Raw genomic sequence first — 14,256 nt, 5'->3', positions numbered from 1 at the left:
ACCCTCCATCGTGTTGTGTGGCTCTGCCACCGTGCTGAATGGGATAAGCTTTGAACAGATCTACCAACTCAAGACTGGGCATCCATGAGGCGCTGTGGGCCGTCAGCAGGAGCAGAATTGTATCAACCACAATCTGCAACCTCATGGCCTGGCATATGCCCCACTCTACCGTTACCACCCAGCCAGGGGACCAACCCTGGTTCAATGAAGGGTGCAGGAGAGCGTGCCAGGAGCAACACCAGACATACCGAAAAATGAGGTGTCAACCTGGTGAAGCTACAACACAGGACGACTTGTGTCCCAAACAAATTCAGCAGCAAGTGACAGAGCTAAACAAGCTCTGCAATCCTGTCACATCCAGTCGTGACTGGTGATGGACAATTAGACAACTCACTGGAGGAACCTCCACAAATATCCCATCCTCAATAGCCCAGCACATCAGTGCAAAAGACATTCGCATTCGCAACAATCTTCAGCCAGAAGTGCCGAGTGGAGTGGATGACCCTCCGGAGGTCCCCAGCATCAGTCTTCAACCAATTCGGTTTGCTCCACATGATAATAAGAAATGGCTCAAGGCACTGGCTCAGGCAAAGTGTTTGGGCCCTGACGATATTCCGGAAATAATACTGAATGCTTGTGCTCTTGAATGTACCGCACGCCTAGCCAAGCTGTTCCAGTCCAGCTACGACACTGGCATCTATCCGGCAGTGTGGAAAATTGCCCAGCCGTACCCTGTCAATAAAAAAGGTCGGACATATCCAACTGGCCAGTTAGCAGCACATCAGTCTACTCTCAATCATTAAAGTGATGGAAGGGGTCATTAACAGCGCGATCAAGTGGCACTTGGTTAGCAATAATCTGCTCACCGATGCTGGGTTTGGGTTGACTCGATGCAGGAATGTTGTTTGCTCTGGCTGGAGGGTCTAGAACAAGGGGGTCACAGTCTCAGGATTTGGAGCAGGCCATTTAGGACTGAGATGAGGAGAAACCTCTTCACTCGGATGGTGGTGAACCGGTGGAATTCGCCACCACGGAAGGCTGTGGAGGCCAAGTCACTGACTGTATTTAAGAAGGGAATAGATTTTTCGATTTTCGGGAAGGGGTGTGACGTTGAGATAAAAGGTCAGCCTTTATAACATTGAATATCGAGCAGGCTGGAGGGGCAGTGTGGCCTACTCCGGCTCCTATTTTCTATGTGATCTTTGCAGTTGATTTGCTGAGCATTTATTTCGACATTGGCACTGCCTGCAGCCCTTCAGTGAAAAATGTATTTCCGCTTCAAAAAGCAGAGCTGCAGTTCGCTCCAAAATGCCGGCAAAAGCTCCCAAACAAAAAGTCCAATTGTCAAGAGCGAGCAAACGTTTTCTCTGGACAGGAACAGGAGTTGTAAATCATGCTGAGTTCATAAGAAACGTTTTAAAAAAACACACCATAAACATCCAGTCAGTCCGGCAGCTTCGCTGGAGAGAGGAACAGAGTAAACCTTTCAGGTCGACAAACACTTTTGACGAAAGGTCATCAACCTGAAACATTAAAATCTGTTTCCCTCTCCAGAGATGCTGCCTGATGTGCTGAACATTTCCAATTTCAGATTTTCAGCATCCGCACTATTTCGCCTTTGTGTGAAGAAAACAAAACCTTGAGCGAAGGCCTTTAGCTCAAAGCACTTCGCACCCGATGCGGTACTTTGGCGCAGCCAGTTGCTGTCACAGACAGGTTGGGAAACACAGCCTCCGATTTGCACGTGGCAAGATCCCAGGGGCAGCCATGAACCGAATAGCGCACATAGGACCCCGTTCGCCATCTTACGCTGGTAGCAGCTGATGATCCAAAAGCAAAGGAGCCCAAAAGGTCCCCTTTACATCTCTTTAAGATTTGAAAATGTGACTTTTCCTGCTCATATTATGTTCCTCCGATTTGGTGACTTGCCGTAGCTGGAACCAGCCTTGAGGCATTATTGCAGGGTGAACACACCACCGCGCTGCCTCCCCCTGCTCCAGCACCAGCTGAACTGCACACAAACTCATCTCTTCCGCTCAGGAATACGGCTATTCCCATCACATCTTTCCCTGAGCCGTCAGTGTGAGTCACAGGCGTCATTCACTGCGTAACCATAGAAACTGTGCACAGTAATCCCTTGTTCTCACATGTGGACTGTGAAAGTTGGAAGCAGGGAAAAAAACCTGCTCGGGGTATTAGCTCCCACAGTTCGGAATGACTGGAAAGATGACTGGGAACAGCAAGTTATGGCAGCGTAAGGAATGGAGGCAGGAGCAGGCCATTCAGCCCATCTGGCCTGTTCTGCACTCAGTAAGATCATGCCCGATCTGCTTGTGTCCTTTACTTCACCTTCCTTACTACCTTCCATAACTCTTCACTCCCTTGTAGATCACAAATCTGTCTAACGCAGCCTTAAATATATTCAATGACCCAGCCTGCCTGCTCTCTGGGGTGCAGAATTCAGAAGATTAATCACCTTCTGATAGAAAAAAAAATCCTCCTCACCTCTGCCTGAAATAATAATAATAATCTGTATTATTGTCACAAGGACACGAGGAGAACGTGTAGACTCCGCACAGACAGTGACCCAAGCCAGGAATTGAACCTGGGCCCCTGGCACTGTGAAGGGCAGCACGGTAGCATTGTGGATAGCACAATTGCTTCACAGCTCCAGGGTCCCAGGTCCGATTCCGGCTTGGGTCACTGGCTGTGCGGAGACTGCACATCCTCCCCGTGTGTGCGTGGGTTTCCTCCGGGTGCTCCGGTTTCCTCCCACAGTCCAAAGATGTGCAGGTTAGGTGGATTGGCCATGATACATTGCCCTTAGTGTCCAAAATTGTCCTTAGTGTTGGGTGGGGTTACTGGGTTATGGGGAGAGGGTGGAGGTGTTGACCTTGGGTAGGGTGCTCTTTCCAAGGGCCGATGCAGACTCGATGGGCCCAATGGCCTCCTTCTGCACTGTAAATTCTATGAATTCTATGATTCACAAGAAGTTACTGTGAAAAACCCCTAGTCGCCACATTCCGCCGCTTGTTCGGGTACACAGAGGGAGAATTCAGAATGTCCGTATTACCTAACAAGCACGTCTTTTGGGACTCGTGGGAGGAAACTGGAGCACCCGGAGGAAACCCACGTAGCCACGGGGGAAACGTGTAGACTCCGTACAGACAATGACCCAGCGGGGAATCAAACCTGGGTCCCTGCCGCTGTGAAGCAACAGTGCTGGGTGACTCATTATTTTGAAGCTGTCGCGCCCCTCCCTCCGAGTTCTACCTTCCCTCACGAGGGGAGACATCCTCCAAGCATTTGCCCTATCAAGGCCCCTCAGAAGCTTACATATTTCAATAAGATCTCCTCACACATTTCTAAACTCCAATGGGTATGGGCCAAGTCTGCTCAACCTTTCTAAGACAATCCCCTTCGTCCCAGGAATCAACCCAGTGAACCTTTTCTGAACTGCTTCCAAGCATATCCCTCCTTAATTAAGGGGGCCAAAACTGCACACAGTGCGCTGGGTGCGCAAGGGGCTGGTTTAGCACAGTGGGCTAAACAGCTGGCTTGTAACGCAGAACAATGCCAGCAGCGCGGTTCAATTCCCGTACCGGCCTCCCCGAACAGGCGCCGGAATGTGGCGACTAGGGGCTTTTCACAGTAACTTCATTGAAGCTTACTTGTGACAATAAGCAATTATTATTATTATGGGTCGAGTCTCACCTATGCCCTGTACAGTTGTGGCATTCCTTTCCTACCTTCATACTCCAAACCCTCGCAATAAAGGCTAACATTCCTTCCTAATTACTTGCTGCACCTGCATGCTAACATTTTGTGATTCATGTTCAAGCTCACCCAGATCCCTCTGCACTGCAGCGATCTGCAGGCTCCCTCCATTCTGCCTTTCTAATCTTCCTGCAAAGTGGACAACCTCATTTTACCACTTTATACTCCATCTGTCATATTTTTGCCCACTCAATGAACCTATCCATATCCTTTCTCTGAATCTGTCCTCACAACTTGCTTTCGTACCTATCTTTGTATCACCGGCAAATTTAGCGACAATACACTTGCTTCCTTCGTCCAGGCCCTAAACGGACCGTAGATTTTTGAGGCCCCAGCACTGATCCCTGTTACTAGTTACAGTTTGCCAGTCTAAAAATGACCTGTTTATCCTGACTCTCTGTTTCCTGACCATTCATGATAATATATTACCCCCAACACCACGCTTGCTATTCACTGGCACTAATAAAGATCCTGTTCAATTACTACCTTCTGAGATTGAAGATCCAGGAGAAAGAGATAGACACCGCTGAAGAGCATGCGGAATTGATGCTTTAAGGGGGGATCCTCACACCTTCCAATTTCTGCTCATGTGATTGTGCGGCAAATAACCGATTTGGGGCTGGCTGGAGTCGCTGCATGATGCGTCTCAGTTCACCCCTTCCACACACGTACTGCACATCACTCACACACCCAGAAGAGTTAGCCGCAGTGCGCAGGAGGCCACGACTATGGACTGTATTGTGCATTTTACACTAAAGTCCAAATGGCCCTCTCCTCACAATGCTGGGAGTCCTTCCCTCCTCCGTCACCCGGGGAGTCAACATACGGTTGGAGTTTGGGATAACGAATGTGAAGAATAAGTTTTGGAATTGCCTCCCATGGAAACAATTCTTCAGATGGTGTAAAGTTTCAAGGTGGCACCTCAGGTCATTTCTTTGGAGTGATTTGATAGGCCATCATCTGCTGTTCGTCAGTACAGGATTGGTCCCCATCCAAATTAACCCCAATGCTTTGATCCCTCAGTTTTCCGCTGCTTCCTCATTTCTCCTCAGTGTCTCACAAATGTTTCTCTACCATTCACAAACCAGCTACCCAGCCAACTGAGCTAAGCCAACCCCCTTGCGTACCGTTCATGTTTAATTAACCAAACATCTAGGTGTGATACCCCATAACTGTGGCACATTGAGCTGTGACATCTTTGAAAGGCATGGTGAGAAGAACATGGGGCGGAACGGTGGCACAGTGGTTAGCACTGCTGCCTCACAGCACCGGGGACCCGGGTCCAATTCTCGGCTTGGATCACTGTCTGTGGGGAGTCTGCACGTTCTCCGCGTGGGTTTCCTCCCACAGACCAAAGATGTGCAGGTTAGGTGGATTGACCGTGATAAATTGCCCCTTCGTGTCTAGGGATGTACAGGTTAGGTTATGGGGTTATGGGGATAGGGCGGAGTGAGGAAGGGTCGGTGCAGACTCGATGGGCCGAATGGCCTCCTTCTGCACTGTAGGGATTCTACGATTCGATGAAGGGAAATAATTGTAAAATTTCCAAATAGGTATATCTAGATATATGTGCAGTTTCAATCTTACTGCCACTGTAAGCTGTGCACATTTGTAAACGTGGTACTTAGTAGTACCAGACTTGCTGTGTGTGTAACTGTGCTATGTTTAACTTCAGCGTACAGTCAGAAATGCGTGGTCCAGTAAAGAGGGCCAATTATTACATCTTTATCACCCAAATATTCACGTGGGCATTATACATGTTATAAATGGTCCTGGAATTCCAGGAACCACTGTGAAAAGAAATGGATACATGGGTGAACCTTTTGTTTAACAACTCCTGTCAAATAACCAACGCAAAGCTCATTTGCAATTCGTATCTTGGTAACCACCTGTAGCTCTCGTGTTTCTGAACCTGAGCAGGGTGAGGGATGGCTCACCCCTGACGGGGTATCATTCTGAAAAGACAATTGGACGGCTCGCGACTCAAGCCGTGTTTGCTGGGGAAGATGTTGAACGTTGGCACACTGGGACTCAACATCTTCAAGGCAGATGCTGGCCGCCTGCCACAGGAGCTTTTCTTGGAAAGTCCAAGTGTGTGCCAGCAGGTTTTGATTGATTTGAAGCGATTCAGCTCCTTCTTGGAGAGCACCAGCTTTGAGATGTGAGAGAACCATCAGGGTCAAAGAACTGTGATTCTGCTCTTCCCAGATTAGTGGGAGGGCAGGGGGGGGGGGGGGGGGGGGGGAGTGGGGGGGGGGGGGGGTGTCACGCATGGCCAGTAACCTCTGGTCCTGATTGCTGGACGGGCAATTTTAAATACACTTGCACCAATGTATTTTGGGCGTCTAGCATTTAGTGGGGTGGCTAACTCTCTTTGAATGTATTCCTGGAGATTTACTGATAGAATCTCCTGCCTCCACTTTCCTTCGCTTGAAAATGAAAATGAAATGAAAATCGCTTATTGTCACAAGTAGGCTTCAAAGGAAGTTACTGTGAAAAGCCCCTAGTTGCCAATTCAGGCGCCTGTTCGGGGAGGCTGGTACGGGAACTTTCACAACCTTCTCCAATATTTTTATAACGAATAATTCAGTTTTCTCCGCAGGTTGCTCACAATCATGTCTTGGAGACTCCAGGACAATCAGGGATGGTTCGCAATCCCACTTTGTAGCTGTGTGTGTGTGTGGGGGGGGGGGGGGGGGCGCTAAAAGGGAGAGGGCAGCACGGTCGCACAGTGGGTTAGCCCTGCTGCCTCACAGCGCCGAGGTCCCAGGTTCGATCCCAGCTCTGGGTCACTGTCCGTGTGGAGTTTGCACATTCTCCCCGTGCCTGCGTGGGTCTCGCCCCCACAACCCAAAAGATGTGCAGGGTAGGTGGATTGGCCACGCTAAATTGCCCCTTAATTGGAAAAAATGAATTGGGTACTCTAAATTTATTTTGAAAAAAAGAATTAAAAGGACGTTCCAGGTTATGGCCAGGGGATATTCTCATTTGCCGTCGCACATTACCAAACACATCTCAGGAGGGTCAAGCAGGAGTTCCATCAGATGGTAACATGAAACTAAGCCTCACCTAATGTCATGCCATCCTCTCACAGGGAATAATGGAAGTCATGGAAGAAGTTGTCGGGTGAGGAACAGTGTGACAGACTAACGTGAACACTTTATTGATCTGAAGCGATATTTTCGGAAAGCACGGGTCCCACTGTTTGCAACCACTTTTATATCACCTCATTAGGAGGGAGTGGAGATGGAAGGAGGTTTGTCCCATTGAAGGGGGGTGTCCTGAGATGAGACCCCTTAAAACTGGATAGCTAGGATAACACTAGAATAGTTCTACATAAATTAGTTTATTAAGGATTGAGATTAATCATGGAAAGTATACCCAGTAATCATTATTAACCATTAAACATGTATTTTAAGACATAGCAGTAATAAGCATTCAAACTCTTGCTACAAGCAGTGGCCACAATGCATGATGGGATTTAAGCTAGCTAACTTGCCCATATTTTTCAGATAAACAGAGATGTACAGAAGTAGTGTGGTCAGCAATAACACAGTCAGCTCAGTCAATGGTCCTTATCAGTGCTCCCAACATCCTGTCTCAGACAATCCATGATATAAAAAGGAACCAACTTTGGCATCCCGCCCCTGGATGAACAATGAGGTGGGCAGGAACTGGCTGCAATAAGTACAAAGAACAAAGAACAAAGAAATGTACAGCACAGGAACAGGCCCTTCAGCCCTCCAAGCCCATGCCGACCATGCTGCCCGACTAAACTACAATCTTCTACACTTCCTGGGTCCGTATCCCTCTATTCCCATCCTATTCATGTATTTGTCAAGATGCCCCTTAAATGTCACTATCGTCCCTGCTTCCACCACCTCCTCCGGGAGTAGCGAGTTCCAGGCACCCACTACCCTCTGCGTAAAAAACTTGCCTCGTACATCTACTCTAAACCTTGCCCCTCTCACCTTAAACCTATGCCCCCTAGTAATTGACCCCTCTACCCTGGGGAAAAGCCTCTGACTATCCACTCTGTCTATGCCCCTCATAATTTTGTAGACCTCTATCAGGTCTCTCCTCAACCTCCTTCGTTCCAGTGAGAACAAACCGAGTTTATTCAACCGCTCCTCATAGCTAATGCCCTCCATACCAGGCAACATTCTGGTAAATCTCTTCTGCACCCTCTCTAAAGCCTCCACATCCTTCTGGTAGTGTGGCGACCAGAATTGAACACTATACTCCAAGTGTGGCCTAACTAAGGTTCTAGGCTGGAAATGAACAAAAACAACTTCATAATGGACACAGGATCCTAGTAAACAACAGGTGGCAGGGTGGGGTTAAATCATGAGCTGATCACAGTCATCATTTTGCTGAAAGTAAATTTCCCTGTTCAATATAAAATTGACAGCTTAAGGATTGGATCAAGTCCAACTGGGGTGGACTATTGATTTTTGGAAAACTCTATAGTTGTGTGGTTGTACCAGTGTCAGACAGAGTGATTTTGGCATTTATCCAGATCTCTCTCCCATGTACATGGACCAAACGTGGGAAAATCAAACCGTCTTAACCGGAGTTGGCATGTCTGCAGATCTGTGTGTTCAGCTGAGCTGTAACTAAGAGGGAGGAATCCCACGTAAAAGCTAGTTCAATACTGAGGCCTTGGAAATGCTCCTACACTTACTAAACAGGAGGATTTTATGGTCTCTCATATGTCAAGCAGTAAGAGGACACCCCACCATGGTGGCGCAGTGGGTTGGCCCTGCTGCCTCACGGCGCCGAGGTCCCAGGTTCGATCCCGGCTCTGGGTCACTGTCCGTATGGAGTTTGCACATTCTCCCCGTGTTTGCGTGGGTTTCGCCCCCACGACCCAAAGATGTGCAGGCTAGGTGGATTGGCCACGCTAAATTGCCCCTTAATTGGAAGAAAAAAAAAAGAATTGAATACTCTAAATTTTGGGGCAGCACGGTAGCATTGTGGATAGCACAATTGCTTCACAGCTCCAGGGTCCCAGGTTCGATTCCGGCTTGGGTCACTGTCTGTGCGGAGTCTGCACATCCTCCCCGTGTGTGCGTGGGTTTCCTCCGGGCGCTCCGGTTTCCTCCCACAGTCCAAAGATGTGCAGGTTAGGTGGATTGGCCATGATAAATTGCCCTTAGTGTCCAAAATTGCCCTTAGTGTTGGGTGGGGTTACTGGGTTACTGGGTTATGGGGATAGGGTGGAAGTGTTGACCTTGGGTAGGGTGCTCTTTCCAAGAGCCGGTGTAGGCTCGATGGGCCGAATGGCCTCCTTCTGCACTGTAAATGCTGTGCTGTGAAATAACCCACTGGACACAAACACAGAATTCAGCACTGGAGCTCCGGGCTCCCACTCACCCAGACGGTTTGGAGCGGGGATCTCCCGACTAAGAGGTGGGAATAGTAAACATTGAGCCAAAGGCTGCACCATGATGAATTCAGATCAGACATCCAGATTGAATAAGCTGCCATGGTAACAACGTTTGGTGAACTCGATTATCAAACAGTACATTTAACACAAAGTGATCTTAATCAATGCCAAAGGTCAGCTTCAATGCCAATGTGCGGATTGGCTGAGATTAGTCAACAAAACACGGGGATTTCTCAAAGGTATTCCAGAGGCACTTATGGTCCAAAGTAAACAAAGATTTAATAACCATCAATCTTGTTGTCCTGAAAGATGGAATAAATGTCAATCACCATAATGATGATCATGGGAAGAGTGATAACGGGTGTGATGCACGGACAGTAATGGGAAATGTCAAATTGGGGTTGATAACGTTCCCATGAAGCAGCTTGGGACGTTTTACGGCATTCATGGTGCTGGGTAAATTGCCTCTGATCCACAAGGGAATCGAGCACTATCAGGATTTGGTGGGAATGTGGCATTCGGGTCACAATCAGATCAACCAGAAACGTACTGGATGGTAGGAGGGGGCTCAACGGGCCAAATGGCCTTACTCCTGCTCCCACTTCCTGCTGTTCTAGTGCTGTGTAATGAACGTTCATCGCACTGTCATGGGAAATGGAATGGCAGGTGTAAGGGAGGTGTAAGGAGCATCAGGCCCACTGACCTGAGGTGTAATGAGGGCTTAGCCGTGACATTGTAATGCGGGTAACGATGTCAAACCTCTCATCCGCTATCCAGTACTGGGTGAGCAGACATTTACTCCAGTTAAATATTGGGAAAGCAGAAGCCTTTTGTTCTCAGCCCCATTCCATACTCTGTTTCCTAGCGACTAACTCCATCCCTCCCCCCCTCAGCAACAGTCTTAACTCACAGCATGTCCCGTTCTCCTATCACCCCTCTGCTCGTTGACCCCACACTGGCGCCCAGCCAAGCTATGTCTTGACTTTAACAATTTCAGCCTTGCTTTCAAATCCCCCCCTCCCCCCAAAGCCTCGCGTCCCCGTCTCTGTAATTTCCTCCAACCCCACACCTCGGCCTGGCCTCTTGAAGACCTTCACTTCTTATTGCTCCCCCATTAGTGGCTGTACTATCAGCTGCCTGAGCCCTCCGCTTTGGAAGCTCCTCCTTACACCTCTCGGTCCCTCGCTACCACTCGCTCCTTCTCTTCAAGCACTTCGTAAAACCTACCTGTTCGACCCAGCTTTTGGACCTAACACATCCGTCTGTGGCTGGATGTCACATCTGTAAAGCTCTTGTGAAGCACCTTGGGGTGTTTTATGATGTTAAAGGCGCTTTATCAAATGGCTGGGGGAGCAGGGATGCGGGCAGGTGCTGAAGATCCAGGAGAAATGGGAAAGGGAGTTGGGAGGAGAGATCAATTGCGGAGTATGGAGTGAGGCACTGCGAAGAGTAAACGGGATCTCCTCATGTGCAAGGATGAGCCTGATACAGTTTAAGGTGGTGCACAGGGTGCATATGAGTCAGGCGAGAATGAGTGGGTTCTTTCAGGGGGTAGCAGATGAGTGTGAGAGGTGTGGGCGGGGGCCAGCGAATCACGCGCACATGTTTTGGGGTTGTGAAAAATTGGGAAGATTCTGGGCGGGAGTGTTCGCGGTCTTAGCCAGGATAGTGGAGGAGGGAGTGGACCCGGACCCTTTGGTGGCGATATTTGGGGTTTCAGAGAAGCCGGAGCTCATGGAGAGGAGGAAGGCCGATGTCGTGGCCTTCGCCTCAGTGATTGCACGGCGACAAATTTTACTGGAGTGGCGGTCGGCATCGCCACCGGGGGTAGCGGCTTGGTTGGGTGACAAGTTCAACTTCATGCGGTTGGAGATGATAAAGTATGAGTTAAGGGGCTCTGCAGAGGGGTTTGAGAAAAGGTGGGGGATATTTGTGATTGTATTTGAGGGGCCGTTTGTCTTGGGGGAGGGGGGTGTAAAAGGGAAAACATTTGTACAGACTGTATAGTTGATTGTTGGGAAGTATGTTTCCCGGGGTGTTTATTTGCGGTAACCTGTTTTCATACAGGTTTGTAATAAAGTACTTTTTTTCAAAGGTGCTGCATAAATATAAGTTGTTGTTGTAAAGTGAATTGTGGTATTATGGTGCAATGCTGAGCTGTGAGTATTTATTCAGAGCAAAGGTTGGTAAAATTAGCAGAGATTCATCTGGGGAAGGGGGCGGTGGGGGGAGATGGCAGTCGGACAGTTTTCAGGAACAGGAGGGCGACTGTGTATGATTTGGCTGTTATCGTGTTTATCTTAGTGAGAGCTCTCTGTGTACAGACTAGCTGTCCCTATTCCCATCTTACAGCATTAACAACATTTATTGTCAGTCAAGCACTTTGGGACATCCTGAAGGTTTGAAAGGCGCTATCTCAATGTAAGTATTTCATAGAATTTACAGTCAGAAGGAGGCTATTTGGCCCATCGAGTCTGCACCGGCTCTTGGAAAGAGCACCCTACCCAAGGTCAACACCTCCACCCTATCCCCATAACCCAATAACCCCACTCAACCAACACTAAGGGCAATTTAGGACTCTAAGGGCAATTTAGCATGGTCAATCCACCTAACCTGCACATCCGGGAATCGAACCTGGGACCCTGGAGCTGTGAAACAATTGTGCTCACCACAATGCGACCGTGCTGCCCTAATTCATTGAATATACATTTCACGCTGCCAAAACGTGATTAGGTGCTGTGTTAATCAAAGCAAAACTCTATTATTTAGAATAGCAAGAATATGATACACTGGATAGTTGCATCAAAATTAGATTTTCACAGGATACTGAAATAAAATTGACAAGTGCAATGTTACCAGATTAAGCTTATTATTGGCACAGCAACTGGAGAGCAACCGTACATATATCAGGGATAAAATTTGTAATCGTGTCCTGTTTAACTTTCCCAACTTGCCAGATGCCAGCTTTATTTGTACCAGAAAACATTCCTCATTGTGTTAGGTCCTCACAGGCAGCCTGAAAGCTGGAAGCATCATTCTCCAGCAAGAGCGGCGTCTAGTTGTGGTGTGTGTGTGTGTGTGTATGTCGTGGAGGGAGCAGATCCAACAACAGGGACAGGAATTGCATAATCTAATTAGCTATGGTGCTTCCTGTACGTCCGCACGGTCCTCAAGGTTGAAGTGGGCAGCGGTAATCAGCTGCTCGGAGTGTGTGTGTGTCTCAGAGAGTGTGTGTGAGTGAGAGAGAGTGAGTGAGTGCAGGGATGGATGGATGCAAATGTGAGCGCGCAGTGTGAAGCTGGCAGACTGCAGGTGCAGCCCCACACAACCGAATCCATCGCCAACTGGACTTCAGGGAGCAGAGATTAATCCTCATCTGGCAACCGGGGCTGGTGGATGGGACTGCTGCGTGGGGAGCAGTGGTAAAGATCTGCTCCGCAACAGGTAAAGCATGCAGGAGGAGTGAGCGCTGGACCGCCCTCTCTCTCTCCCTCTGTCACCCTCTTGTTGTCTCTCGAAATGATCTTCTGTCGGCGTTTCATAGAATCTGCCTCTGTCACTTCACAGCAGTCGAAATGTGAAAGTATTAACGTTGATATTTGTGCCAGGATCAGACAGTGTCAGAGGCATGTAGTTTATTTTGATTACAGTCTGTGCTGTACTCCGAAGTCATTAAAATATAGAAAGTCTAAGAGATGGACAACTCTTGTGGAATGTCTGAGGTTTCTCTACTCTTATTTCTCTCCTCCCTGCGCCCTTTTGGGTTTCTGGGTGTTCTGCACTTGAAGCTGATATCATTTAAAATTGTTTCTTGTCCCCAGGTTTTCTCTCTGGAAGCTTTCCCCCCTGCTGCTGCTTGTTTTTCCTGTTTCAATTCTTTTTTCTGTAACCCCTCGCCTCTCCGCCCCATATTTCTTTCAGCTCTCATTCTAACTCTCTCTGTGTTTCTGTCCAAACCTCTTATCTCGTCCACTTATTTATCCCTCTTCTCCTGACATCTCCTTCCCTCCCTGGCACGATTCTTCCTCGAGCGTCTCGGGGATGCATTGACCTTGGGGAAAGTGCAGTGCAGATTCACCCGAATGACACGCGCGGCTAAGCAGGTTAAATTCTGAGGAAAGGTCACACAGACTAGGCTCGCCTTCCCTTGGGATTGGAGGATTGAGAATCGATTCAATCGAGTTGATTGAAGAAGTTGACAGGGTGGAGAGAGAGAAACTGCTCCGGGGGGGGGGAGCAAAACAGAGGGGTGAATGGGGGGGGGGGTGAGTGTCAATGGGGGGTGGGTGTAATACTTACAATTAGAGCTAGATGCTTTGGGGTGATGTCAGAAAGCACTTCTTCACACAAAGGGAAATCTGGAACTCTGTCAATCCCCCCTCCCAAAAAACTGCTGTTGGGGGGGGGGGGGGGGGGTGGCGGGGGCGGCAATTGAAAAATTCAAAACTGAATTTGGTAAATTCTCATTCGGCAAGTAAGGGGTTCAGACCCAAGATAGGTCAATGGGGTTAAGATCAGGCCTAGTGTAATTGAAGGGCAGAATAACTCAAGGGGCCAATTGGCCTCCTCCTGTTCCTATGTTGCATTCAGCTCAGGTCTTTGAGCAAGCTGATTGTCACTGTTTGAATCACTAGAGTGCCATTCAGCCCATCAAGTCTGCACCGACCCTCCGAAAGAGCACCCTACCTAGATCCAATCCCCCACCCTATCTCAGTAACCCCACCTAACCATTTGGACGCGAAGGGGAAATTTAGCATGGCCAATCCACCTCACCTGCACATCTTTGGACTGCGGGAGGAAACCGGAGCACCCGGAGGAAACCCACACAGACACGGGGAGAACATGGCTGGAATTGAACCCCGGACCCTGGTGCTGTGAGGCAGCCAGTGCCAACCACTGTGCCACCGGTCAGCATTCTCCATGAATTCTCACACATCTTTTACTCATCTGGCATATCCTGGAAAATTAAAGACTAGCTGAACAGGAATTGTGTCTTTGGAAAGAGATAACTAACCAAGACCAGCCTGCCAATCCATGCAACCCTGCAACAGTTAAATCTCTCCCCTGATTTTGTCTTTGCACATTCTGTT

The 14,256-nt window shown here is 48.6% G+C and overlaps 1 protein-coding gene across 2 annotated transcripts in view; it reads left to right on the top strand.

Annotated features, from left to right (window-relative positions):
- Nucleotides 1-12,244: 12,244 nt before the first annotated feature.
- LOC140428593 (neurensin-1-like) overlaps nt 12,245-14,256 on the top strand; it is a 45,334-nt gene continuing 43,322 nt past the window's right edge. The window contains exon 1 of one of the 2 annotated variants that reach the window (XM_072515241.1): nt 12,245-12,610. The gene's annotated coding sequence lies outside the window, so the exon portion shown is untranslated. The remainder of the gene's footprint in view (nt 12,611-14,256) is intronic. The other variant, XM_072515240.1, reaches the window with a different exon arrangement.

The sequence above is a fragment of the Scyliorhinus torazame genome, chromosome 8, assembly GCF_047496885.1.
Source record: "Scyliorhinus torazame isolate Kashiwa2021f chromosome 8, sScyTor2.1, whole genome shotgun sequence".
Classification (NCBI taxonomy): domain Eukaryota; kingdom Metazoa; phylum Chordata; class Chondrichthyes; order Carcharhiniformes; family Scyliorhinidae; genus Scyliorhinus; species Scyliorhinus torazame.
The sequence above is the reverse complement of the archived record's forward strand: the minus strand, read 5'-3'. Positions and strand labels throughout refer to the sequence as shown.